The sequence below is a fragment of the Chiroxiphia lanceolata genome, chromosome 1 (assembly GCF_009829145.1).
Source record: "Chiroxiphia lanceolata isolate bChiLan1 chromosome 1, bChiLan1.pri, whole genome shotgun sequence".
NCBI classification, from domain to species: domain Eukaryota; kingdom Metazoa; phylum Chordata; class Aves; order Passeriformes; family Pipridae; genus Chiroxiphia; species Chiroxiphia lanceolata.
In genome coordinates, this window is record NC_045637.1 from 61,207,235 (window position 1) to 61,234,982 (window position 27,748).

General features: G+C 39.6%; 1 protein-coding gene across 2 annotated transcripts in view; it reads right to left on the reverse strand.

The window, feature by feature from the left end:
• Positions 1–27,748, reverse strand: part of ZNF516 (zinc finger protein 516) — a 102,070-nt gene that overhangs the window by 70,717 nt on the left and 3,605 nt on the right. The gene's annotated exons all lie outside the window — the stretch shown is intronic.

Genomic DNA, 27,748 nt, shown 5'->3' on the forward strand with positions numbered 1-27,748 from the left:
CAACTGGTAGGAAAAACATGAATTACATACACCAAGAACACAAATCTGTTTGCATCACAAAATACTATAGTTAAACTTTACTACTCCTTTCAAAGAAATGAGTCTATGTACCACATGTACACACCAAGACCCACCCTCTCCTCTCACACTCTTCACAAGAGAACTCAACACGCCCTCATTACTCTCCACATGTCACTTCACTTCCACCGCAGCCCATGTCCCTGTGCATCCCACTTGCACCCACACCACTTCAGTGGCACTGACCTCCTTATTGCTACTCTCCCACCTGGCTCCACCCCAGCTCCGTCACCACCATACCTCCAAGCCCCAGCTATCCACACACACTGCCTGCCTGTCAGATCCCTTCTGGATCACCTGCAGCCAGCTGCCAGGCGCACAATCCCTTCCCCAGCCACTGCTATTCCACAGATGCAGTTTAAAGGCCACTTCTTTTCCCCACTCTTCCCTTTCTGTCCGCCTGCTCTTCAGACCTGCTTTCTCAGTTCTCCCCAACACTTCTGCTTCTTCCATAAGCACATTTGTCTTCTCTCTCTCCCAAACCTGTTTGGGCCCTTCATGACTAATTCTTCCATTTGGGTCCTCCCTCATTAGCATGGTTTCAGTCCCTGCTCACTGGTTCCTTGCTTGCCAGGACATTTCAGCACAATCTCAACTGCCTCCTCCTTCCCCTTTCTGTCCTCTTCCCTAGAAGATGCCCACTCTTCAGGCTTTTTTATCATCAGTTACAACAGAGGCATTTGCAGCCACCAAGCTTGGAACTTGTTTCCCTCTGTCTATTCAATAACTGCCACTCTCCTAAAAATCAAAGGATGTCAACACCTGTGTCAAATGCCTCACGTGTTCAAGCGCCATTTTCTTCTTCAAGGACCCACACAGTTCCACCTTCTGCTCACCTCTTTTGTGTGGGCAGTGATTCACTCTCCCTAAGACATCTTTTATATCGGTTTCCCACTTTCCACCCTGCCTTCTGACACTCCATTTAGAACTGTTTTTTCATTGTATTTCATTATATTTCATTATATTTTTCATTCACTCTTAAAAGCATATTTTCCACAAGTGACTCAAAATTATTTTCCAAAATTAAATCCATCACTCAGTTTTGTTGGGTTTTTCCCCCTAATGCATAATATGTGTACTATGTATTGCTATGTTCTAATTGGTATGTATATTCCTCAAGGCAGGGACTTGGGATCCTTTATACGTACTCTTTTACGTACTTTTATACAGTGCCAAATGTTCCAACCTCAAATAATTTCTAAGAGCAAATTATCATTATAAAGTCAAGATTCACCTTTTCAAAGAGTCAAAGTCCCTCTTTTCATCAGAGACACAGAGAGAAGTTGAGAAATAGCTTCTTTCCCATAAGATCTAAAAGTAAACTAATCCCCTCTTCTGCCTAGCTAGAGTTCATCTCTTGGTTAACCAAAAGGACCATCAAATAGTAAAGAAGCTAACAAGGCATAAATCACACATAACTAACCTCTAGCCTCTCTGAAACCCAGATTTCCACCCAAAGTTATGCATTTACAGGATATTAATAACAAACAAGAAGCATAATGACAAATAAAATTCAAGTGCCGCATTTCTCTCCATTTCTTCACAAGCAATTAGAAAAACTGTGGGTTATGCAGAACATCAAATTAAAGTGTAAGATCCTTAATGGTGAGGTACTCTTCTTACAGGAGTTAGTCTCTTTCTATACCTGGGACTGTAAGTATGATTTGAAAGCTTTCCAAACTCACTTTCCTCCAGAACGTGCATACTGCTTTATATCACACATTCTACCATTCTGCAAATAGAAATCTACTCCTTTACCCCTCAGGGCGATGCTGAAGCAAGTGGATTTTCCAACAGAGAAGCACAACATAACTGTGACTCTTTAACTCCAAGAGCAGAATTTGAGCCACACTGCTAAATCCTTAAACCTGTTACACAACAAATAAGCATGGATTACAGCGTGGCTGGTTCATTATGGGATGTTTTGTGATGCTATTCCTAACACACAAACACCATTTGTCTTGGCCACACACATAAAGACCATTCTCCTATTTTTTGTTACACATCTTTATCATCGCTTTCACTTCTCTGCATCTCACCCATTTATTACTCACCTACTCCCTATTTAATATATTTTTACATTTTAGACAGTGCTAAATAATCATGATAGAACACCACAGTATTATACTTCCTCTGTATATAAACAACAGCTCGCACTACAGTTACTTGACACTTCTTACTACCAAAACAAACCAATTATATCTGTATATTATCTTTAGTACTCCATGGCTACTCCACTTGCAGCACTAAGCAGAGAACATATAAATAAAAAGAAGCAATCTATGCTGGGAGGTTTATGTTTCAGTAGAAATATCAAGCAAAAGTTATAGAAAATGTCTGACTAAAAGCGCATTTTTAGGCAAGTGTAATCTAATTTTGTCAGGTTTACAATAGTCAGCTACAATGTTTGCTAATATTTTAGAGGATTTGGGATTTTTTTTTTTTTAAACAGGTTTAGATAAGCACACTTGTATTTACTTCCTTAGGTAATGGGTACATTTATCAAAGCCACTGTTTATAATCTGAAGAGAAGATTTTCTCACAAGAAAAAACTTGCCATATATATATATATAAAATAAAAAAAAAAAAAAAAAAAAAACAAAAAAAAAAAACCAAACATCCTCACAACCTGACTAGCAGTAAAAAACACAATCTTGGAGGAAAAACACACATAGTGTTATTATTACTGGGTATAGGGTCAAAAGTACACCACCTTATCTATAATCAAGCATTTTCTAAACATAAGGAAACTTGTTTCATTAAACCCTTGTATCAGGCTTGTAATCAAGCAGGACAACTCCTTTCAACATCACAACTCCGAAAATACAGCTTTACAACCAAATGTATCATTCCTCATTCTGTTACACTTCTCTACTGACAAGCTTTCAAGTGTCTCCCACGTGTGACTGATTCAATTAACAAGTCAAGGTGTTAATTAAAAACAATATCAAAACCAAGTTTGCATAAAACTTGCACAGAAAGCACAATAAAAATTATTATTTTAGTACTGCCAACCCAGAACACTAAATCTCATGGGTCAGCTCTAAAATATCATGATACATCCATAAACTTCAGAGAGGTTTTTGAACATAGCTGTGGATTTTCTTATTTGTCTTTTGAGCTTTTACAGTACACTCAGTCATATCTAAGCTTCTTCCAACGACAACAAAATCAAGGAAATTTCTGCTTTCTGAGGCTTACATCTTCTGTTTTGCACTGGACTGCAGAAAAAGAGGCTTTGAGAAATGATCCCTATGGTCTTCACTGACAAAACTGTGAAGTGGGAACACCATAACTGAAGAAAACAGATGTGGTATCGGGTACCTTTGCTCTGCTGCTTCACTCAGAAAATATTCCTCAGAAGGTTACAATAGCTTACCTGTAAAAATACAATACAGGGGGACAGAAAAATCCCTCCACATATGATTCAGTGGATGGCTAGTCAGATTTACAGACCACACACAGTCTCCACTCACTCCACCGGCATTTACAGGTAATCAAAAAATTAGGCAAAATAAATAAAACTATTTTATTTTATTTGGAAAAAAGTAATATTTTATTCAGGTATATAACATTTGAGATCTAGATTCATAAGTATTTTCTGTAATGTTTTTGACTAAATGTAACAAAATTAAGAACACTAAAAATAAAATACAGTGTTAAAAAAATGTTAATTTGTTGAGTCTATATAAAAATCTAGATACCCACTGATAGACATCCAATGCCATACACTTCTTGGGCCAGCTACTTCTCTCCTGCAAGACTCAAGTTCTCAGCTAAATCTGGCAGGTGCCTTCTGGTGCGAATGTGGCACAAATATTGCAAAACCTTTGAATGGTATTCAAATACCTTGATCTTCTGCCAGAATGTTTCTACTATAACCCTGCATATAGGTAGAATAAATGGTGACACCACCATTGTAAGACAAGACAGCTCTGAGGGAGCAGACAAAACTCATTGTGTCTCACTAGACAGACTGTGTCTGTCTTCGGTACAGCTAAAGGCAGCTGCAGCATCTGCTAACACCAAAACCAGTAAGAGGAAAAGATTAGGTTGTTTCAACACAAACTATTACATATCCCATAAGTCAACAGACCAGCCCTCTGAGACACAGCAATAATGCTGAAAAATAAGGTCTAGAATAGCATGTTTCACCACTTATTCTCTAGCATATTATCAGCTTGCAACTTGTGAAGACAACATTCCTCCATATGCTTCAGACAACAAACTGAAGGTCCAAAGGGTGGTCTCACCGTGTTACCTAGATGCTTCCTCATGCTGCCTTCTAGACGACTGGGCCAACAACAGAGGCTGGTCAAGACTCTGAAGTGGTGTTTTGCCACCATGGGGTCCCATCATCGGTCAACACGGTATCTCTTGCACGAGAAAACTGTTCTTTGGGAACCCTGTTATGGCAGTTTGATACAGCTCATTTAATCAGCAAGCTTCTCTCATCTCAGGGCTTGCGGAAAGACTGCCAGCTTACAAGAAGTTTAGAACACAAGGCTTTGCTTACAAATTGTGAGTCAAATTCTGAGTCAGGCAGGTGTCCCTCCTGACCTACTGCAACGAATCACTGCAGAATCACTGCACACCTACACCCACACAAGAAGGGAGACACCAGCCCTTCGGTTTTTGTTAAGTGCAAGGTTGACATTTATCTTTCTCACACATTTGGAATTCCCAAATCTTCGTTCACAAAGCCCAGCCATGACATGACATTTGGAATTATTTCATTTCGCATCAGAATTCTTTTTAAACCCTGCCTGAGCCTACAAGGTGCAGATCAATTGGAAACCAAGGCACCCAAAATTTTAAGCAAGTTCCCAATTCACCTAGCACCTCACCACCATCTAACAGATTCAAATGAGGATCAATATTTGCAAATGGACAAACTCCTGAATGAAAAGCCATTGCAGGGCTAAGAAACCAAAGAGACACAGACGACCTCTAGCTTAGTCACTGAGCTGCAAACTGATCAAACTGGGAGAGTCCCCCAGCAGGAGTTACCACCAAAGGCTTGCCCCACTTCTCATGCTCTTTCCCCAAGCGCAGTTGCCACCAAGCACCATCAGAGGTAAGATACAGGATGGAGTACATGAACCTTCAGCCTGATCCAGTTCAGACCCTCTTATGTTTCCATGACTTTTAATAACAAATCTCAAGCCAACTCCTACTGCACAAGAAAAAGGTGAAGGCTTCCCTGCATTCAGATCTTACAGCTCAGCCACCTCCCGTTGAAGGGTGGGGAATTGCTTTTACGTGGCCGCACAATTTCAGAACAAGTCTTATCTTTCACGGCAAGTTGCAAAACAGCTGGTGCTGCGGCCACCCAGCACACAGCCACCATCTCCGGCAGAGCGGTAGGAACATGCCTTGCCAAGGTAAAGATGACTCCCTTCCCTGCCTTTTTATGAACATATGTGAGAGGTCAACAGTCTCCAAAAAAGCTGACAACACAACTTTCAAGTTGGGAATAGTGCTGATTCCTTAAAACATTAAAAAAAAAAAGCTCTAAAAACACACACTCTGCTATCTGCTCAGTTTCTGTGTCACAACTTCCCACTGCACAGGCTGTCAGGAACACAGACATCTTCCTTACTACAAACCAGATACTGCCATGGCTGCCTATAAGAGGCTTCAGAGACACGCTCCTTGCAACTCCATCGAACTCAAGTGACAAACTCACACCAGTTATCTTGTAGCCAAACAGAAGGAACATAAATCAAGTTAAAAAACTTAACTAATGACAGGGATTTTTTCTTTTGATCTTAGGCAATGACATATAAAAAGATGTCAGTAATATTTAAAGGCCATTCAGTACACATATTTCTTGAGTGAATGGCATGCTACTATGAAGAGTGGACGTTATCAGTGTACTTGCACATACAGCAGACTTCACAGCTTCCACTGTAAAACCAATCAAGCTCATCTGTAGACATTTTGCGGCTAACAAGCATTTGATTTCACTTTCCAGCAACAATACAGCCATCGTATTACAAACGCCATCAAATGAAATTTTAATTATTTTCTAAGAGTCGCTTGGTAGCTGTTAATGAAGGCAAACTGTTCGTGAAATCCTGCCAAAAGAAAGTAATGACCAGAAGTGTACCAGTGCAGCAAGGTCTAACTTAAATGAATAACAACTTTAAATCATTAAAAAGAATTGGACTCATTTACTATCAACATTCATCCCAACAGTTATTTTAAAGCATTTCTCCTAACCCAGAATCTATATAAGCCCTTGAAAAAAGTAGTTCAGAAATCATGAAATATACATAAGTACCTAAATAAGAGAAATAGCTATAGTATTACAGGCTTTCCCATTTAAATCTCAAATTGTTTTCAGTAACTTCTATTAACCTCTCTTTACAGCTTTTTCAGAGTTCATAATGCTTCCTGCAGCCTAAAATAAAATAAACTGCAGAGATGTCAGAAAGCTATAGATGCGCACTTTAATTACCCTACATTAATAATGTTTGTCATCTGCATCAACATTCTAAACCAAAACAACACATGCAGATCCAGGGATGCATTTGCAATAGTTCGCACCCTTGGCCACCACACCTGTGCAGTAGCAGCTAATTACAGGGGTGAGCTATGCCAATACAGAGCTCATGCTTGTATTGCAAAAAAAGAGCAATTCATAGTCCATCTTAGAGAAAAGGCGCACATTTTGTACTGATATTATTAGATTGGTATTTTTCACAGAGCTGAAGTGAACTATGTTTCCGTATACATCAAATAACCGGAGAGCGCAACTGAACCACCACTTTGTATCACTTTACATTTCCTTATAAGGGATCTGCAACTGAAAAATATTTAAACTACTCTGATAACCCTTTGACATAAACATACTGATCTCCAAGGCACAAAAACACAGCATATCTTTAGCACAGCACAGAAATACTGAATTTAAGTGCTATTTCATTTGTAACTGCTTCTTTATTAGAAGAATGCTTATTGCTTCACTGGTTCATATTCCCATGTCTCTAGTCTATTGAGCAAATAAGTGAAACAACATCTATGCATTTTTATTAAGTTATCTCCACATTATTGTTTTTGATCTCCACTGGTGAAAGCTCCAAAGGAAGAAATGCAGTTGCCGAGCACTGGAGGCACTCCTCATTTAAAGTACCTTAAGAACAAAGGGTGAAGTCGAAAGTTGGTCTCATTCATTCAGCACAATAAGATCTTTCCAGGGAGAGTCTCCATAATGATCAAAAATCAATCATCAAATGTGTGCAAAACCACAGTTCTTCACCCATCAATTCTAGCACTCACAGCACTCCTGCTAGTGTTATAATTCTTTTTATTTATAAATATTGGAATCACTTCTCTAAAGAAACACAACCAACAACTGAAAAACTACATGCAAGGTTTTAATTATTCTCTTAGTGTCTTGCCATGAAGTTTTTTCTAACATTTCTCCAGCTGGCCAAGAAAAGCAAGTATGTGTCAAGGCCAGAGAGAAATAGCTGGTTCTTGCTTCATCTGAATTCCAGTTCTGGGCAACAAAAAAATCCAGCAATTTAAACAGGAAACTGGCTTGACAGTTCTGAATTCATCCTTTCCATGAATGGAGAAGCAACATGCAGCAAGCCTGTCTGCTTCTGCTTGTTACATCACTGACAGAAGGAAAAAATTTTTTTAAAAAGCCTTAGATTTGGTCTTGCTGAAGATCATCTGCAAGCAGTGCCTGGTTTAATAAACCTATTCTTCAAGGAAGCATGTGATATGCAAATTGCAGACCAGAGTAGTGTGTTGCTTTCCTAATACTACAGAGTTGGTTTCTAATATGAACTGGAGTCTCTTGTACAGAATTCTGAGGATAATCAAGTGCCAAGTGCTGCCAGGTCACCATTCATTGTCATACAATTTAGTGTAGTTTTGGTGACATTGCAAGCACTCTGTGGTTTTACTACAGCTGATTTAGAGCTTAACTGCTGCACTGTTTTTTAAAAAAATCAATTTTATTTTTGTGACAGACACTGTTCATATTCAGTATTGAAATAACAGAGCATACATAATCATGAGGACATTTCCTTAAAATCTGAGCCACTATGGCAGTGAGTCAGAGGAAAAAAATACTTTTTCTAAAACCAGAGCCGTACTTCATCTAAGAAAAGCAGTAAGAAATGAGACCAGTACCTCAACTTCAGAAGGTGCAAAATAATTCAGAAGTACGCAGCAGCATCCTTCTTTGAAAAGGTGTCTTCTTGACCTCATGTTTTGAGTAGCCCTCTTATGCCAGAAGTCATATGTCATAACCTCTCTAGTTAGCCTGAGCTGTAATGTTTTACTCTGATAATATCTTGGTATAGTAAGTTCCACAGGTCAAATGTCTTTGGGAGGTCAGCTCATTCTTACACCCAGCCACATGAAGACTTTTTTTTCACTCAAGTATCGCTCCAACTCCAGACTGTTAACAGGCAATATGGGGTTTGAATATAAGCTCAACGTAGAATATTGGTAAAACAGCCTGAGCCTAAAGCAATCTTTCCTCAATTATTACACTTAATTTGAAAGAGATGTTAAGCCAGTTTTACCATACAGTACATTTTTTATTCTTGCACGTGCACAGACACAATACAGGCAGACAATGACAGAGGCATAAACTAAAATTTTCAAAGTAGCCAACAAGTCTTCGAAATGGTATTATGGAGATTCCTTTGAAAACTTCAGCTATGCTTTTTGCAAGTCTCCTCGTTTGCTTTTTTCTATAAGGGTTAATCAGATAGCTCAGTGATAAGTACTCAAATAATGCATACATAGAAGGGAAAAAAAAAAGTCTCTTGCATACAGAACTAAGTGGGGAAAGACAGAGGGAGGGAGGTTATAGTCTGAGTTTTTGAGGGAAGTACTTTTTGTCTACCCTTTAGTGTATGGGAGTTCAGTATGCTTTAACTGCTACTCTGAAAACACTCTAGTTTGTCTGCAGAGCAAACCAAAAGGTGACCAAAACCATTAAACTTCCAGGTATTACCCAGAACAACTACTTAAAATGACACGTAGTGAATCCTGCTTAAAATTTAATAATAAGAAGTATTTTATGTTGTCTGGAAATCTAGAAAATCTAGAATGTCTTGAGCCTCACAGTTTGTCCATACCGTATGGAACTATTTCAGGATGTATTTAAAACTGCTCATTCATGAATACGCTTTCCTAAAACATGTAGTCTTAGCACTTCCATGTTTTGGCGTGTACTTCTGGAACAAAACTATCTGACGCACATTATTCACAGTGTTCTAAAGTGGTCTGCATTAGAGAAAGCCTCATCCATCTCCTCATTTCACATAAAACCATTAAACTGCTCTGAATGGTTAAGTCATCTTTTTGTAATGATAACTCTAAATTAAGGCTTCTGTGTTGTTAATTCTCCAGGAAAACTTGCACCTGTGTTTTACAATGAAAGGAAAAATATCAAAATACACCTTACTAAAAGTTTATGAATTAATCCATTGTATCACTGATGAAACATGCATAAAGCTAAAATCTGCTCTATTTCCACATTACCTTTTTTCCTTCTCCAGGAACAGAAGCTGACCTAAACTGATTTTCCTTTCTGAAACCAAATGCAGAGAGTGAGCTGTGCTGTAAATACAGGCTTTTCAGACATCTTAAAAAAAAGTTATTAAGAATGGAACAAAGAGAAATTTAAGTCATTAACGGAAACTTTACACAAGACCCAATTCTGCAAACACTTACGCAACTGAGTAACTTCACACACATAAATAATCTGCCCAAGTCTAGTGGGGCTACTCTTATTTTCAAAACTACTCATACTTATTAAGTGTGAGTAGAATTGTGGCACAATAGATTTAACAAAAAATGAAATCAAGAGATTTCACTGGGAAGCTGGAAAACTTCTTCCGAAAAGGCAGTACTCAAAACATTTTATCAAATTCTACTCATCTGCTCTAAGCAAAAATACTTACAATATTTAGAATCATTTGAGACCAAATCTGAAATTTCACAAATGATGTGCAAATATTTTTAAAACAGTTAACTGGCTCTGGAGATACTAACTAGGTTACTGATTTTGGCAAACACTTTTCACACCTCAGGTATCTCTACAAACCATCATGTTTAACTGCTTAACAAGGAAAGCTTGCTTTTCAAAGTGCTTATTACTGCATTTCCCGTTGACTGCAATGGGATTTCCAAGTACTCAGCTCTTCTGAGTAAGGGAATACTTAATACCAGGACACAGGAGTGCAAATAAAGAAATCTCTAATTAGGTCATGCAGATTTTACAGTTTTTACCTGAATAACTTACTTTTGCATTGTTCTAGAGATGATAAACTATCACATACCAAAACAAAAAACAACCAAACAGAACCAAACCCCTAGAAATTATGACACAAAGCACACGCCCTTTCTGAAAATGCTAATAAAAGACTGGAGCTTTGATCTTCTTTTGAACAATTACTCATACAGTGGTAGAAATATCCTTAACCCTCCATAATATATTCAGCCAACACTACAAGATGCCAGTGCTTTCTCAACGAGCATTAAATAGAGGATGACTTCACATGAGAAGTCCTTTAATCCTTTGTGTATTATTTTGTTGTCTAAGCACATAGCAAAAACCTTCCTGTTGTACTTCTCCCTGGATCTGCGGATAGCATTCTCTACAACTTGGATGCAATAAACTGCAGTTCATTTTTCAAGTGTAGAATCAATATTCTGAAGTGGCAATCTGGGTGGGTTTTCTTCCCCTTGTATGAATGCTTGTAACCATTACTGAATCATTTCTCATCTGCTATCTTGTATAACGTTGGTGTTTGCTCTTTCAACTTTTGCCTTTGTTTCTGCTGCATCTCCATTTTCAGAACCTGCTTCCAAACTCATTTTGGAGGCATTTAGTCATAGCAGACTGGTAAGGTGACTTCCTTGGAATGCTCACTTTGTGCTATGTTAAACAAACAAACAAAAGCACAACAAACATATTAAAAAAAAAAAAAAAAAAGTCGCTTCCTGATTTTTTTTCTCCTAAATTTTAGGGTGTTAGTGACTCAGCTCCCAAATGAAACTGATGCTGAAAAGCTGTCAGGAAACTATTTATATCTTGCAAGTTATTAAGTGTTGCAAATGTTTATGTTGTAATTTAGAGAAATTATCTGTTACCAATACTTCAACTGTCTCAATCATGGATTTCCTAACGTAACACACCCATAACCAAAAGACAGATCAATACGCGCCTGATAATCACCAAACATAAACTGCCCATTTATAGTATTGATCAGCAGCTTTTTTTTACACGTGCAATAGTTCGAGGGAATAACAGGCACTTGGCAGTATCAACACTGCGCTGACAGAAAGAGAAACTGGCTGGCACTCGCACAACATCATGTCAGTAGATACCACGTCCATCAAACACTGACAGTTTGGCAGATCAGACGCTCTCTGCCATAATGTCATAATGACTTCAATTTACTTCCCCACAGCACCCAAGGGCTGTGATTTCATCAGCTATCCAAGTCTCTTCTCTTCAAGAACAAGACTCTTGCTTTTACATCCTTGACAGCTTCATATATTCCTTTAAAGTTTCCTAGTAGGCATAACCAGAAGAGTAAGAAACACAAAGCTGTTAATTGATTTCCTCATAATTTATATGAATAACTTAAGTTTTATTTAGCAACTAAAATTTCATGCTCAAAATTCAAACAGCAGCAAGTTTCAAGTGCTGAAAAAGAAACAGAAGAAATAAAGCCCATAAAACCCGCTGGGGTAGCAATTTTCACAAGCCCAAGGTTGACAGGGCTGCCTACACTTCTAACTGAAGTCTAAGACACTAGCATTCAACATCCAAAAATATGCTTCCATTCACCAAGAGAAGGCAAAACCAGCTTTAATCAAGAATAGGCTGCAGCCCAGAGATGAAGCCTGATGTTCGCTCCTCTCTACCCATGAGTGGAGAAAAGCACAGGCAGCAACATGCTTTCCAGTGGCAGCAGTGGGAAAAAACACACATCACTGCATTAGGTCACCAAGACACCATCAGCAACCAGGAGATACTCAAGTATTTCCTCACAGTTAGTCAGATGCAGCAACAGGAGGAACGACTGTGTCAATCAACAGTTGGAATGAAACTGCTATTTGAGTTTTGTCATAAAAATGTTACAGGTTCCTTAACTTCATGACACTAGCATTTTTAACTAGACAGGTACTTTTCTTCCTTTCTACCTTCCAACTCCCTCAGGCCTTCTCTGCTGGCCAGGGCAGCTTAAATACTTTACATGGTCTTGAATAGCACAATCGGAATCTTTTCCTTTAAAACTTAATGAGTGGAACAAAAATGTGCATCAAACCTATTCTTTTGAAAGAATAGAGAGACTCAGAATTGAGAACTCAAAATGGCTTTCTGTACATGATTTCTATTTGCCACAGGAAACATTTTGTTCTTGTAGAGAAGAGGCAGTTAGACCTACACTTCTGGTAAAGTGTAGGTAGAAAAACCTACCCATCTGAAAGTGAAGACGGGTAAGGAGGCAGGCTTTCCACTAGAGGACTTCAAAGCACTCCCCAGCTCAAACAAAAATGTCTCAATGATTCCAGCAGAGGTGAGCCACCACCTCGAGGCTATATCCCTGGCCTCATGTCTCTACTTCTTCCACCCTGTCCCTCCACCCGGGCTCTGTCCTCTACTCTATGGCCACTACAACGAAGACAGACACCATGCCATTAGGGACAGGAGCTCTTTCTTATGGAATTTGGTTGCTTAAGAAGTCTGGTCCATTGGGCTTGAAAGGATAAGAAACCCATACAGAATGAGGCAGAACTTCCACATTGTGTCAGCATAAAGCAAACTATGCTTTCACTGCAGTTTGTACCACTGCAATGGTTACATCCTATGCACAGGGCAAAAAATATAGCCTGATTTTATCTTCAAATTTTATTTAAAAAAATAAAACAAATTCTCATTCACCTAATAGCTTTTAAAAATGAAGTAACAAAAAAACAATCCTAAAGAAAAGTTTATATAATCTTCCTAGCTTATACTACAGTAAGTGACTGTTATATAAACAGAGTAATTACATCTTAACCCCCCCCCTACTTTGTGAGACAGATCTTATTAATCTGAAGTAGTATGCAAACTGTTTGTTATGCTGCAAAACCTCTCCAGATTATTAAATCAGTAAGATCAGGTGCTGTATGACCTAACTCAAACACACCGATGCCTTCTACACTGCTGGATGCCTCACCTGTCAGTAACCACAGGACAAGTAACTAAGCACAGGACAATCAGATCTGACTGCATCCTGGTGACTGCATCAACTTGGTCTTACCACATTTTAGCATACTTGCTCATTGCTATATCCCAACCAAATCCCTTCCTCCTCACCCTTGAAGAGTTTGATAGGACATGTAGCGTGTTAATGATGTCTCTCAGCTGACCTGGTTTTCACATTTATCAGTGTCACAACCACCAAAAACAAACAAAAAAAACACACCACAAACAATGCACATGGATTAAAACCAAACAAAACCGAAACCCCACATTTCTCAAAATTGACTCAGCCGTTCCATATCAAACCCTCCCTGAAAGGAGGGGTACAGCAGGCTGAGGAACTCACCTGGCTCAGAATCTCTTCTTAAGGTCACAGTCATTATGAAGGCCCATCTCCGTGCCCAAGTGCATATACTGCTGTGCTTCAAAAAAAAAAAAAAAAAAAAAAAGAAAACCCCTGCACCTCTACTCTTGGCTGGGCAAGAAGGTATATTTTTTGCTCTCTGAAAATGATCTTGGATTTTGAACTTTGCTTTCGAAGCCTTTCAAAGTTATTCTCCTTTTACACAGTGGGGAAGATTCCATGCCCATTTGTGTCTCCAGATACTGACAACAGGATCAACTGAATACATCAGTCTTGCTTACAGGCTTAATATTTGCACATTCCTAATGAGACCACACAACTAAGTAAAACTGCTCAAAGTAGAAAGTTTCAGATAAAATGGGTATACCCAACATTGCAGTGAGCACTTCCTTGAAAATGTTAAAATACCATTTTGGTTTACCCTAAACATTTTAAACACGCAATATGATGTCCTTGACCAGGAACATTCTAAACCCAATGTTTCATACTAATCACCTCCCCCCACATAAACACAATGTTGATACACATTTTGTAAAATTTATGCCATTTTAATGAGGAAGAGTTAGTTTGTTTGTTTTGTTTTTTTTCCAAGAAGAGTAAGTAATTCTCACTGATTTCTTTGCCTTGGAACCTTACAGCCACACACCAGAGAAGAGTCATCTTTGCAGTGACACCTGCAGTGACTCCCTCCAAGCATATATCCAAGCAGGCAGTGTCAAAACATGCTTCCTGAAGTGATGCCTGAGAGAAGTTTTTGGCCAGAAGACATCCGTATAAGAGGTGCAACATGAAAACTTGGGGAGGGGAGTGGCAACATGCTACCCTGCTCAACTGCTCCAGCTGTCACAACGGGGCATGTGGAGCAACCAGGCAAGAATATCTCACCTATGCTATGTCAGCACTGCATTTATTAGGTTGTTTTTCATTTACGCAAGTCGGTATTTCAGCTTTCATAAACCTTGTTTCACATTCTCTTCACTGCTTTGAGAAAAATCCACAGGAACAAATGTTCCCACCTGCTCCTTCAGTTCCTGACTTTGCACCTGCAGCTCTGCTGTCCTTCAGGTACCTGGGTGAAAGCATCAGCTGGGGCCTGAGCCCCCGAACTGCAGCAGCGTGCAGCAGGGATATCATGCACACTGGTACTGCATTATATACCCAACGAGGCTTTTAAATCATCCTGATGGTGACAGCCTCCCTTAGGATAACCTCAATGCTATCATTTGGGCTACCTCAGACCTCTCTGACTGAGCATAATAAATCACAGCTGACTTGGGAAGAGTACCAAGTGCCTCAAGGTCTTGAAAAACACAGCCAGTGGGGAGCTGTAAGGATCCTGACACTTTATAGATATGAAAACTACATCTGAGCATCAAGTGCTAAATCTAGTGCTTGGGGGCACTGCAGATCTGTGACACTTCCAGGAGGACTTTAAATCCATAAACTTATGGATGGATGACACACATTATGCCAATACATAAATACAGCAGTTTCAAGCAGTAGACAAACAGTTTATCCTGCCACTTACTATAAACTACCTGCTTTTAACACCCTAGTTAGAAACATTTCGAACAGAAGTACTGATTGCAAAGCAATTATTTGAGCTCCAAAATTAGGCAACAGTGAATCGTTAATTGCCTCTGAAACTAAACCCCCAGTTGTACAGGCTGACCCACATGAGCGAATCTTTGCAGTCAGTTCAATAGACTTCCAAGGGGCCATTAGCATCTGCCTATGTGGATCAGCTTGCCAGAGCAAGGATGAGTGTTAAATTACAAGCTTTGTACTCATGGCAAGTATGTTGATTAAATAAATAAATAAATACAGATCAATTTTGTTATTTGCAGCATGGCAACCCCATGTAAAAACTTCAAAACCTATTTTCATTTTGAAGTCACTCTAATATTAGCTAAAAATATCAAATCAATAGCATCCTTTAACGTTTAACCAAACAGCTACATTTGTCCCTGGTTAAACTCTGCCAACACTGGAAAAGAACCAGAGATTAATTTGGTTGAATGAATTTGGCTTTTAACCTAGACAATAAAATTTACTAGTATAAGAGCTTAAATCCCAACTGGCAACATAAGGATGCCCTAGGGTACATTCTGGTTCTTGCCAACACCACATATCCACCTTTGTAACTTTAAAATAAATCTCTGACTTTTGTTTCCACATGTGTAGGCATATACTATGTTTATACTATGCAAAAAAAAAAAAATCAACAGTTACTTGCAAGAGTTAATAATATGACGCTTGCTAATGCATAACCTCAAAACTATAGAGGACTACAAATAACCTACTTCTACAAAACTAGGAGAAGGAAAAAAAAGAAAAGAAACCCTGAAATCTGCTCTTTACCAAGATAAAAGAAGCAGAAATACTGAACAACTACAGGATTCTGAAGTCACTCCATTAAATTACAATCTTATGTTTGGCATTAAGTTCATCTACACTTACTGCTATTCCAGCTAGCAAGAACTTTTTTTTAACAGTGCTTAGCTAGGTGTCTTCTGTTGTATTGGAGGAACTACAGGAAACAATCTGTTTCTAAAGCAGTCATGACAATATTGCCTTCGTTTTCCCATTACCCAACAAGTCATGTACCATTTTCTGTTAACAACTGACCTCTTGTTTAAATAAATACATTCAAAGCGTGCAGGTCTATATCCTGTACGTACAGAGGACAAAACTGGCCTGAACGACACCCCTGAATTCTCCATGTCAGTGGGTAGAGACGACAGAGAGTTGAGGAGAATTCAAGCCCACAATGTCATGAAGGAGGTAAGGGGACAGAAGTGCACTGTCATAAATACAAAATGTTCTACATCATTATGTGTGGCCAAAGAGGCACTTGTACCTACAAGGCTGCAGGTATTCTGTTTGCATGACTTTAAACAGGTGGCCAGCATCAATAACAGATATGGAACCAACAATTTCATATTTTTCAAGTCCTGGCCTGATAACACCAACCTTTTCTTTAATTTTTGTACGTGTGTGTACCCAGGCAATGCCAAGCTTAGGATGACTAAGTCATAATACCACCCTATTTGGCCAGGCTGGGCAACCATTGCTAACACTGGCAAACTCTTACTCTCAAGAAAGTGCCTCTCAAGTCAGCGAGATTCCTCAGATGAGTAAGAAGTGCTCACTGATGTCAGTAAAGATTATCCGGTGAGGGCTTTGAAGGTGTTATTTTGTACTGGTGTGTGCGTGTGTACATGCACAGGAACAGACATGACTCCCTAAAAGCCATGAATTCATCATCAACCTACAAGGCAGTAGGGGTTACTGAAAAAGTTGTCAGAAAGTGAGATACATGATCCTATGTCATGACCTCAAGGTAGGAATAACCTCAGTGTAGGCTGTACCTACCAATACCAGGATTAAAATGACTCAGGGAGTACAAGGCTGAAGTAAGTACAGAGAGGCACGAGACAAATGCCATGAGTGTATCTCCTTCTGCTAGCCCAGTTCCCTGCCATCCTGCTACACTTTCTATGCCACAGTGCATATTCAGCACACCTAAAGCCAAGCTCTAGTCTCACATATGCTGATGTAAACTTAAATTAACGTGACTGAAGTCACTGGAGCAACACTACCGAAATGCAGAGCAACTGAGCAAGGCTTAGTCTCTGGGGTCACACTGATGTAACGTCCTAAAGCGGTAGAATTTGTATCATTTTCTGACCATTGCCTAGAAGAAACTACAATGCCACTTACATGTCCACGGGATGTAGCACCGCTTCACTCCCAGCTGCACTGGTCAGAAAGTACATAAAACTAAGCTTTGTATCTGCGCATATGCCACACAGCTCTTACTAATAGGCTGAATTACCAAAACCAAAAAGTTGCTGCTGCTGTTTGCAAAAGCACAGTATCTTTGAAGTGAAAGTAAAATCCATAAACAATACTTTAACCCAAGGGCCAGAGCTGTACTCACATGGGTATACACATACTACATGGCATGCCAAATGTTTTCCTCGTTGGTCACTCTCATCTCCCGTGTGACTTATCACTGTCATCTTTTCACTACTACCTCTCTATAACAGACAAAAAGAGGGAGGGCTAAAGAACTACCCTCATTTTTTCCAGGTAGCTGGCAGGTTAACTTCTGGGATGAACCAAGGACATTGGCATTGACCACATTTCTAGGCACCCACAAAGTGATGCAGACCCAGAGCCCCGTGGTGCTGTTTTCCTGCAAGCCTGGGGCGGGACCAATTCCTGCACAGAAACCAGCTGAGTTTGGAGAAGAGCAGAAAACATTTCCACGGCATCACCACACAGGCAGCCATCAGCACCAGGAAGACTGTGGCCAAATTTTTGCCTTGTATTGTGTATACCCATTCAAACACCAGATGAGGATCAAACGCTGAGGTTGGCTTCCCCCCACTCTAGTAAAAGGCACAGTAAATTCAATTCTAATAGCTTATTATTGTGAAGAGGGCTGTGATAATTAACAGACATTTATTAGCATTTAATTTGACAGCAGATATGCTTTGGAGAACTTTAATGACCCATTAATGGATCCATACAACCACATGTACACAGAGAAGATAAAATCAAGTCCTGGGACTTATTCTTACAATGTGTTTGTACACATCCCAGAACAGCAGCAACAGATCATCATTGCTACTGGGTGCCACTGTATGACAACAGTTTATAATTATACTCTCTTGATAAATCGTAATCTTCTGTAAGCCTAAACCACTGACTTTGTGTCAGATAAAAACAGATGCCTGCTGTGTTCCCACACGCCTTTACCTGACCATCATGTGGTTAGATTTAGAGGATGACTGTTAGCAAAAGGAAGTTATCAAAACCAAAGAAGCCTGGAAAAAGGAAGTGCTGCAAGTCCTCATTTTATCTCCTTTATAACGCTAAAAACATAAAGTCACTACTTCTTTTTAAGAGACCAGAAACGTTATACCCAGCACATTCTTCGTAAAACGAATCAGAGTTAAGGCTGTAGCAGTAAAAGTCACGTCTAGAAAATGTGCTTTCAGGATAGATTCATCACAGCATTCACAGGAAAGACGGAGGATGAATAACAGACTTCCCAAGTGCTTTTTTTTTAATGGTTGGTTTTGCTGACACACATCTTTCACAAACCTAGCTAGTCCTAACAAATCCCATTCATTCACTGTAATTTCTTTGTTTCCTTTTTTAAGCAAGTTTGCTACCAGTGCTAAAAATTAATCAGCCTCAGGTGGCTGCTAGCATCCCCCCGATATCCTCCCAACCCTTCTGTGCCAACAGCCTGGTTTCTCAGCATAGCTTCGTCCTTCTCACGGGGCCCTTGCAACACTCAGATTGCTCCCATTTTCGTCCTGAATGCAAACCTGCTCCACTTCATATTCCTCCTCCAAAAACTCTCATGCTCAGTATGCCATATCCACCCACTCATCCCAAGTCTCTGCCACCTTCAGGTTTTGAATGTTGACACCAGCTCAAGTTCAGAAGTGTGCAGCAGTTGATAAAAGGGGACTGCAGAGCCAAGGACATCTGAGGGACAGGAGACAGGAAAAGGGTCTTCAATGAATAATGACTTGTGCAGTAGAAACCAAGTCTTAACTCTGTTACAAAGTAACTACACAGAAGAAAAATTCATTTGCCTCATGTACATGCAAACACATGTGCTCAGCCAACCTCCTCTTCTATGCTTAACATCTCTCCACAAACCCCACTACCACTCTAATATTTACCAGAACCCCTGGTGATGAAGCAGGACCACACATGCTAGACAACAGACAAAACACCAGGTATCTCCGATACCCTGGTCCTACGCTGCTCTGCACACTCTCATCTCATTCTCATGCTGCTGTGGGATGGCAGAGACCATCACCAAGAGGGAATGATTCTTTTAATACCTTAACACACACAACTACAGATTCCTGCCATGGTAATTTCTGATGAAACAAAGTATAAAGACACCTACCTACAGAAACTCAGTGTCTCTAGGTATAGGGGAAACTGATTCTCTGCCTTCAACGGTCTTCCTGGACATCCATAACTTCTCCAAATACCCATTTTTCTCCTCCTTATTTCTGCATGATCTTATTCTATTTTCCTTTAAGGCTATGTTCAGCTCCTCACTCCCTGTCTTCCTCTCCTCCAGCTTTTACTACAGCTTCTGCCTGTACCAGCTCTTCACTGCCTCTAAGTGAAGAGATTGATGCTGATGGCAGCCATGAAACAGTTGAGAGACCTTTACAAGTGAACCACCTCCTACTGGCATAGCTCCGCTATCCCAAACACAAGCTGTAATTACCTGACTCGTGGGTGGAATTACACAAGGAGTAATTCTGGTTATCTGGTCTTCAATAAACTTCACAGAGCTGCTGTAAGACTCCACAAGAAAACTTGAGTCACCCTAGTCAAAATCCATTAGACCCTAACAGCATGGAAGGAAAGTAGGGAAGATGATGTGTGAAGAGCATCTTTATTACTTCTCCACAAAATTATTTTTCTTTCTCCTGAGCAATGTTTGTTTTTTTTTCCTGCGCAGAGGAAGTACTAACTCAGAGCAGTGTTCCCAACCCTATTGAGCCAGCAGGACTGCTCAAGGCTCCCAACACACTGCAGAGCAACCTGCACTGGGTCTGCACAATGAACTGCAAGAGACTCGAAACAAACTTCACACAAACTTCCGGACCATGCCACTGTCCTGGGCTGCTCATCCTTCACCAAGTCCATTACACTCTCTCTCTCATCCTCCAGGAGCACAAAACTCACAGAAGAGCCACGTTAAGCAGGTAAACATGTGTCTTACTCTCCAGTCTAGTAACGCAAGTCTTGATCCTTGGATACCAGTCCCAGAGCCTGCAGGAGGCTTGGACAAGCTTTCTGTAAGGGCAGAAGAGGACCTAGTCTTTAGAAGAGTATGGAACTGGCCTGATCTATCTTAAGGACCCATTTTCTTCCCTTTCACCAGCCTGCCAAACTGGTCAGTCTCCACTGGATTCCTCTTTAGTAGTATCTTCCACTCCTCTATCAAATCAAGTCAGCATTTCTCTTCTTAAACTTCTTGTTCTCCCTCTTATTTTCTGTCAGAGCCAAGGACACAAAAACAGTTATGAGTCTTTCCACCAATTTGTGCAGTGCTCCAAATCTAGCTAAAAAGTTGCAGAAGTCTTCACCTGCCATTTCATTGCATTTCACTTGGCAAGTGTTGAAAAGCCAAATAAACGTCACTAGGTTATCTCAAGCAGTACATCAGTACAAGGTAGCAAAGAGTGTGAAAGTCACAGCATCTCCTGAGCTAGACAGTAGAAAATAAGAGTAATATCTAAAGGGCTCCATCATGGCTCTCATCTTTTTATGAGAACTCAGAGGGGATGCCCCAATTTGCAAGTCTATCTCTAATTCAGAGACGAACACATGACCTGCAATATACAGGTGGCAGTTAAAAAGATTTTGTTATGCAGGGGTACACACAGTTTGTTTGCAAGTTAGAACAGGACACACAGAAGCCACCAGTCTACTGTACAGACTGCACATCATACACATTGTCACGACTAAAAAATGCCCTAGGTTCTGCACTGGAACGGAAGACACAACAACAGGTAACTCAGCAACAGGCATTTAAAATTTTATGTTTAGTGGCCTGCACAAATTTCACAGATAATTTTACTGCTTTTGCTCCATTTTTCAGACTTTTAACAAGCTAACCCACCCTTTTACAATACTCAGTCTCCTTAGACATCTATTCCAGAATATAAAAATGTGGGGGGGAAAGGCTGCCCACAGTCTAGAAACAACTTCTCAGCTCTAGACACGCTCCTTTTAAGTATATGAAACTTTGAAGTGAAATATTAGCAATCCTCGCCTTTTTCACTGCTTACTTTTGTGATGGCAACCTATAATCCCTAATCAACCTAGAAAATAAATGACCGATAAACCAATCTGCTTGTAACCCCATTAACAGATTCTGGCTTCAGTATCAACAGGGTAATTTGCTGAGACTATTTTTAATCTCAACTGCTAAACCATTAATCCCACAATTTCCACATAGTATTTCCACCACCCCCCAAATTTACCAACAATTTTGCAACTCATTATAAAGCAGATAAATAAATAACATTTGCAAATATACACCTCCTGGCACTGGAGAACTGAGAGACTCCGATTACTCGGCTGATCCCGTCAAAGCCATTACTTTCTAATTGGAAGGAGTCATTCAGAAGCAAAGCTGTGTGTCTGGCATGTCACTTGACACCTGGTATGTACCACTCATGATAAGATGAACTCTCCAATATGCTTGCCACAACAAGAAGAAGTGGGTTATTTCACCATACCACCAATAGTCACAGCTCTCTACTAAAATCTGTTCCAATTCAATGGGACCGAGGTTATCAACATAAATTGTCTTGTTTTCTCAAACTGGCATTAAAACATTCTCCAACTATCCTTATTAATGTCAATATAAATTATGCATTGAAGATAACAGCATTCATTACAGAGGTAAAATTTACCTAGAGGGAAAGAAAAAAAAGAGACAAGCAGAGCAAATCTAATTAAAGTAAGTATTTATACATTTTGTACAGCTTTCTTCTATACTTATGAAAACACTTCTCTAAAAACGGTCTTAAAATAAGCATTCACAGAGCCACCAAAAACAGTACCAAGAAAGTACTGTGTTAATCAGCCAAAGGTACAGTTACACACAGAATGTTGCAAAGGGACTGACGTGATAATACACAAGACCGGTAGTTTATCCAAGGAAGTATCGATGTGCTAGCACAACAATCTGGAAGACAGACCCTTGGATTCACGTACACTGTTACACACAGGAGGAAAGGCTGTATTTAGTGTCGGAAGGGTGGTGTTTAATGCTCCTTTCAACTTCTATAAATTACAACGTCAGCCATTCCTAATTGGTATACATTAGCATTCAAACACTACGTTGAAATTAGAAGCTTAGCAGTTTTTCAGTACACTTATAGACACTTCACACAAACACATGAATAACCTTGTTGAAACATTTTAGAATTTCAAGGTTAAAAGGAACAACTTTAAGAGACAGATGGTGAGCAACTGGTACCTCACTGAGGAGCGCCGCTGACTTTTGAAAGTTCTCACGCGAGAACAGTATGGGGCTAACTCCTATTTACTGCGCACCTCAGGACCTCAGAGTAGAGCCTTACCTCCTAAAACCCTGAAGACATGCATAGCTAGAATGGCACAGGGGAAAAAGAGCCTAAAAATAAAACTCCCAGGGGCTCCAAATCCAAAGGGAAAATAAGATATCTTATTTCCCTAATTGCATAGTTTAAGTCAATCCTTAAACCACTTGATTCACGGTTTTATCATACTTGTGGCTGCCAATAATGGCACCAGCTCACCAATACAGGTGCCTCCCAGTCTACCACGAAGGGAGGCAGAAAGCATCCATTAAAATAAACAACTAAGCAACCTCTGTGTGAAGGGAGTGGGGGGGGGGGGGGGGGGTAGAGAAAGTCTTTGCAAGCACATACTCAACCATCAAAGGAGCAGCTCTAGTTTCAGCCAGCAGAGACTGTAACACCTCGCCCCGCAACCCTTTACAACACACTGTGTCACCGGCTATTGTTCATAACTCTTCCTGCAAATCATTTCGACATTCAGAGACCAACTATGTCTTAAGGAAATTATTTCAGAAGGGAAAAATATTGCTTACTCATGAACCTGGTATCATTGTAACAATGAGGCAAAACAGCTAAAGACAATTACATTGCACAATCCTAAATGCATCATTTATTGTACTAGATTTCAGAGAAAGAACATTCTGAAACACTGAAATAAATCAGAGTATAAATGTGACTTGTTGTCAGCTCATACAATATGGGTTAAATGCTACCATATGGTGAATGCACACACGTTACCCTTTTAAAAACAAAGAAATAGGCTAATCTCATTCCCAAATCTATTTTAAAATAAATAAATGCGATTATTTTAAAATTAGGCTACAATTGTGATTAAAACACCTCAGTTTTCACCAGCCCCCTCCCTCTTTCTTTACTGAAAACTAACACCACTTCATTGCTCACCATCTTTTTTTTAAAAGACAAGGAAAAATTACTATTCAGTCAGCTTCATCCCCGTAATAAGACAACACAGGCATTTCTATGCAGTGTAAAAATAGTGACAAGCCAACTCACCGTTCTTCCTTTATTATACCTGCCAGAAAAGCAAAGCATGCGTGCGTGTGTGTGTGTGTGTGTCTGTGTGTCTGTGTGTCTGTGCAATACGTTAAAACTCATTGACATACGATCCGGTTTTCAGCACACACTCCCAACAGGACCTGCCCGATAGAGAGAGCTCTCGTTTTCTCTGCACCCCCCAGCATGTACTGAGACATTCAGTTTCGGTATACTCCCAGCCAAAAAAGAAAAACAAAAAAAGGACCAAAGGAAACACGTATGAAATACACACAGTGTAGCTGGAGCGGATGCTGTTGGTTTGAAAATTGTCTGTCTAGCCTCTGTGCTGAGTATTTGTTTTTATCATTATACTACAAATGAAACATGTCAGGAGTCTAAAAATAGCTACAAATTGTAATTACATATGCTTTGTAGTTTCTGTTATACTTCGAAAAGAAGATTAAAAGCTAGATCGTTTTAGAAACTGGCCTTAAAGATTTGGAGAGCCACAAAATTCTTCTACTTTGCAATTTGGAGCACACTGCTGGAAAACATCTCCTTTGGGACATAAATATGACAGCCCCAACATGGAGTAGCCAGCTCCCAACACCATACAGTGAGATGGCAAGAAAGAAAAGGGAGAAGAGTAGACAAAGAAAAAAGTAATTTCTTAGAGATTCTAAGAGTGCCCTGATTAGGATGTAATACTATAAGCTTTAATTAGGAGCTAAGTGCTGTGTGCTAAGTTCATCCCCACACACACCACTGTAAATTCAAAGTCACCCTACTAAGTTACCTTGGGTTTACGACAACTGTATAACAGCAATGCCTGGCCTACAGCTTCTGCAACAACCCTTAATGATTTTGTTGAACAAGCGTTAAGCTACGCAATATCCTGCTGATACAAATTAAGTTCTTTCCCATAAGCAATGACTTAAATGAAAGGTTAGCAAAAATTAATTTTAAGTACTCATCAGAAGGTAAGCAGCCTTGAATCTTCAAGAGCAAAGAGCCTCTGTTCGTCCATGACTCAAATTAGTTTAGACCAGAGTCTTCAGCAGCCTCTGTTCCAGCGTCCCTGCAACGGGCACTATGTGCAATGTTAGCTCACAACTCGGGAGCGGTAATCAACCAACTTATTTTAGAGCAGCTGTGTGCTACTCCTATTATACCTGCTAGAATTTATTAGGCAATAAATAGTTTGGTAGCAACTTAAGAGATGCAAGTATTGTCCATCCACACACTAATTTAATCTCAGAACACACGCTTAATGCCCTGAGTCCGTTTGCATAAGCGCTGTTGCTGTAATACAGTTTCAGGAACACAAGGAGAAACTGCTAACACGAAGTGTGTAACAACGCTGATGGGCCTCTATAGATAACCAAGATGTAAACAACATCAAAAAATGAACAACCAGCATTGAGTAATCACCACATTAAAAAAAAAAAAAACAAACAAAAACAGACCTCACTAGCTTCAAATGGCTAAGCAGGTTCAGCAGATCAAGAGAACGAACACTTGCTGACTAACAGTTAGGTAATGAAAGTAAACATTTGCAATGAAGTCATCATCCTAATGAAAGCCATGGCAGTGTTAACTACCTAGACCATAATCCAATAGCAGGTTTTAATGCGGGCTCGCTAACATAATATTTACTAGAATCACTCCAGCTGGAAAAGGAAAGGAAGTTTCATTTACTTCCAATGTAGAAGTGACAGTCTAGAAATACTGCTATCTGTTAAGCTGTTCTAACTCCCAAGTACTGTACTGGGGACACCCAGAGAGTTTCTGTGCAGTTATAGTGAGTAACTGAACAACAGAATTTTGCCTTCAGTGTCTGAATCAGAACAGCTTTATTCTAGCACTGGTGTATAAATATTTGCAGCATGTAAGATGTCTGCTTTGAAAAAACAACGTTGCTCCAAGTTTCAAATATCTGTATTGCAAATAACTAATCAAATAAATGAGACTTTTCTTTTTCCTTTTTTTTTTTTTTTTTTTTTGCCACACTGTGATGAGGTATCTGAATTAAGTTTATGGTTACAGAAAAAAAACAAATGACTATAGTAAGTTTTAGCTGATTAACTGCTGATATAACTAAGGATTTCAGATTTGCATACAGAAACTGTAATTCCACACAGCATCACCTTCACACAACTCCCAGTATGCAATGGGAGTGGCAAGTGTGCTTATTAGGGGGCAGCACTGGGTTCACAAGCAACAAGTCAATTTACAGGGTAGTTGTAGACGCTTTTACCCAATTGAGGAACATCATACTTATGTGAAAAACAGCACTAAGTCCATTTCCCTCTTCACTGCAGAAATCGAATGCCTATTCAGGCTTAAAAGGTATGTATCTACAAATTCATACTTGTGTCTCAAAAACTTAAACGGGCACATTTTCTTGTAAAATTTGCAAGCTTGGACAAGTTGCTTCCTGCAAAACGCAATCACTCTGCATTTCAGCTTTCTATTTTGATGACTTTAAGAAACAGTATAGTCAAATCCAGATTTCCAATTAAGTACACATATACAGACTTCATCACTAGTCTCACAAAATCTTAGGCACTGGATTATTTTGCATATTGTATGTAATCCCAGAGAAGTCCTGGAATTTCTTGGCACAAATTTAAGTCTTCACAGAAGTGAAGCCTTCAAAGCTGACAGGTTTTGGATCACACTAAATATAGATGCCCTTCATTAGATGGGACCTCAGCATAAAAAACTCACCAGTCAGGATCACAGATAACTACAGATAACTGTTAAGTCACCTGCACACAAAGGCCTTAACAAAGAAATCCAAATAAACAGACTGCTCAAAGTTTGCAAGAGCTGGTGACTACATAATTTCTATGAGGGTACTCTTCTAAGATACTCTTCTCATGCAAACACCCACAACAGGGTGCATTTTAAAGATAACTCATTTTTCAGTCAACTGAAGCCAAGGACACAGCTTCTTAAGGTGATTTGTAAAGTGTTAAGACATAAAACCCCTCCTTTGTTAAAATGAGGGATCAATTCAATAGGCATAGATTCAGAATGGTGACACAATCATTTTCAATCCCTTCAGTGAGTAGTTCTGTACTGATAATTGCTATTGTTAAATCTTGGTGACAGCACAATACTATGACCAACTATAAAATCGTATGATTAACCTAATTTTTAAAGCAAAGACATTAGTCACTGTCACAGGGAAACTTTAATCTACAAAAATTGAATGCCACTCCTGTTGCTCCATTCCAGGCAGACACAGTTAGACAGGGACCGTGCTAACAAAGACCACTCCTCTCTTTAAACATGTTTAAGATCATTCTTTAGTACAATTCTTATTCTCATTGATGCTTTATTTTTTTCTTTTTTTTTGTTTTACCCTATAGGTATTACCTTTGCATATTAAACTGAACAATTTAGAGGGGGGTTATAATGCCCTGTTTTTCACACAGACCACATAGCACTTATCACTAACTAGATGTCACTTCAACACCACTCAGTTTTATATGAACTAAAGGCTTGAAAACAAACCCCAGGCAAGAATTTTTAGAGATATCTAAAAACCAGTTTACACCAGGAGCTAGTAAAGGTGTGCACACACCAGTAACACAGAGCCCCACACAAATTACTTTATTGTACAGAGCGCATTCAAGATAGCTACGGCAGCTACTCTTGTAAAACTAAAGATGTCTCCTGCAATAACCGCACCATGATACTTATTACACCACTGGTGCTCCTACGCAACCAGCTTCCAGTTTCACCAGGGAGGAAGCTCCAAAAACCACTGTGGCCCACCTAGGTGGGACACAATGGGGTGCATAGAGCAGCACATGACCAGGCGGACTGTGGGTTCGCGTGACTGAAGCAAAGGGAAACGCTGGTGGGAAACAAAGCAGCAGCATCCAATGAAAGACAACACATCCTGGTCGGCTGCCGCAGACAAAACTACCTGAGCAA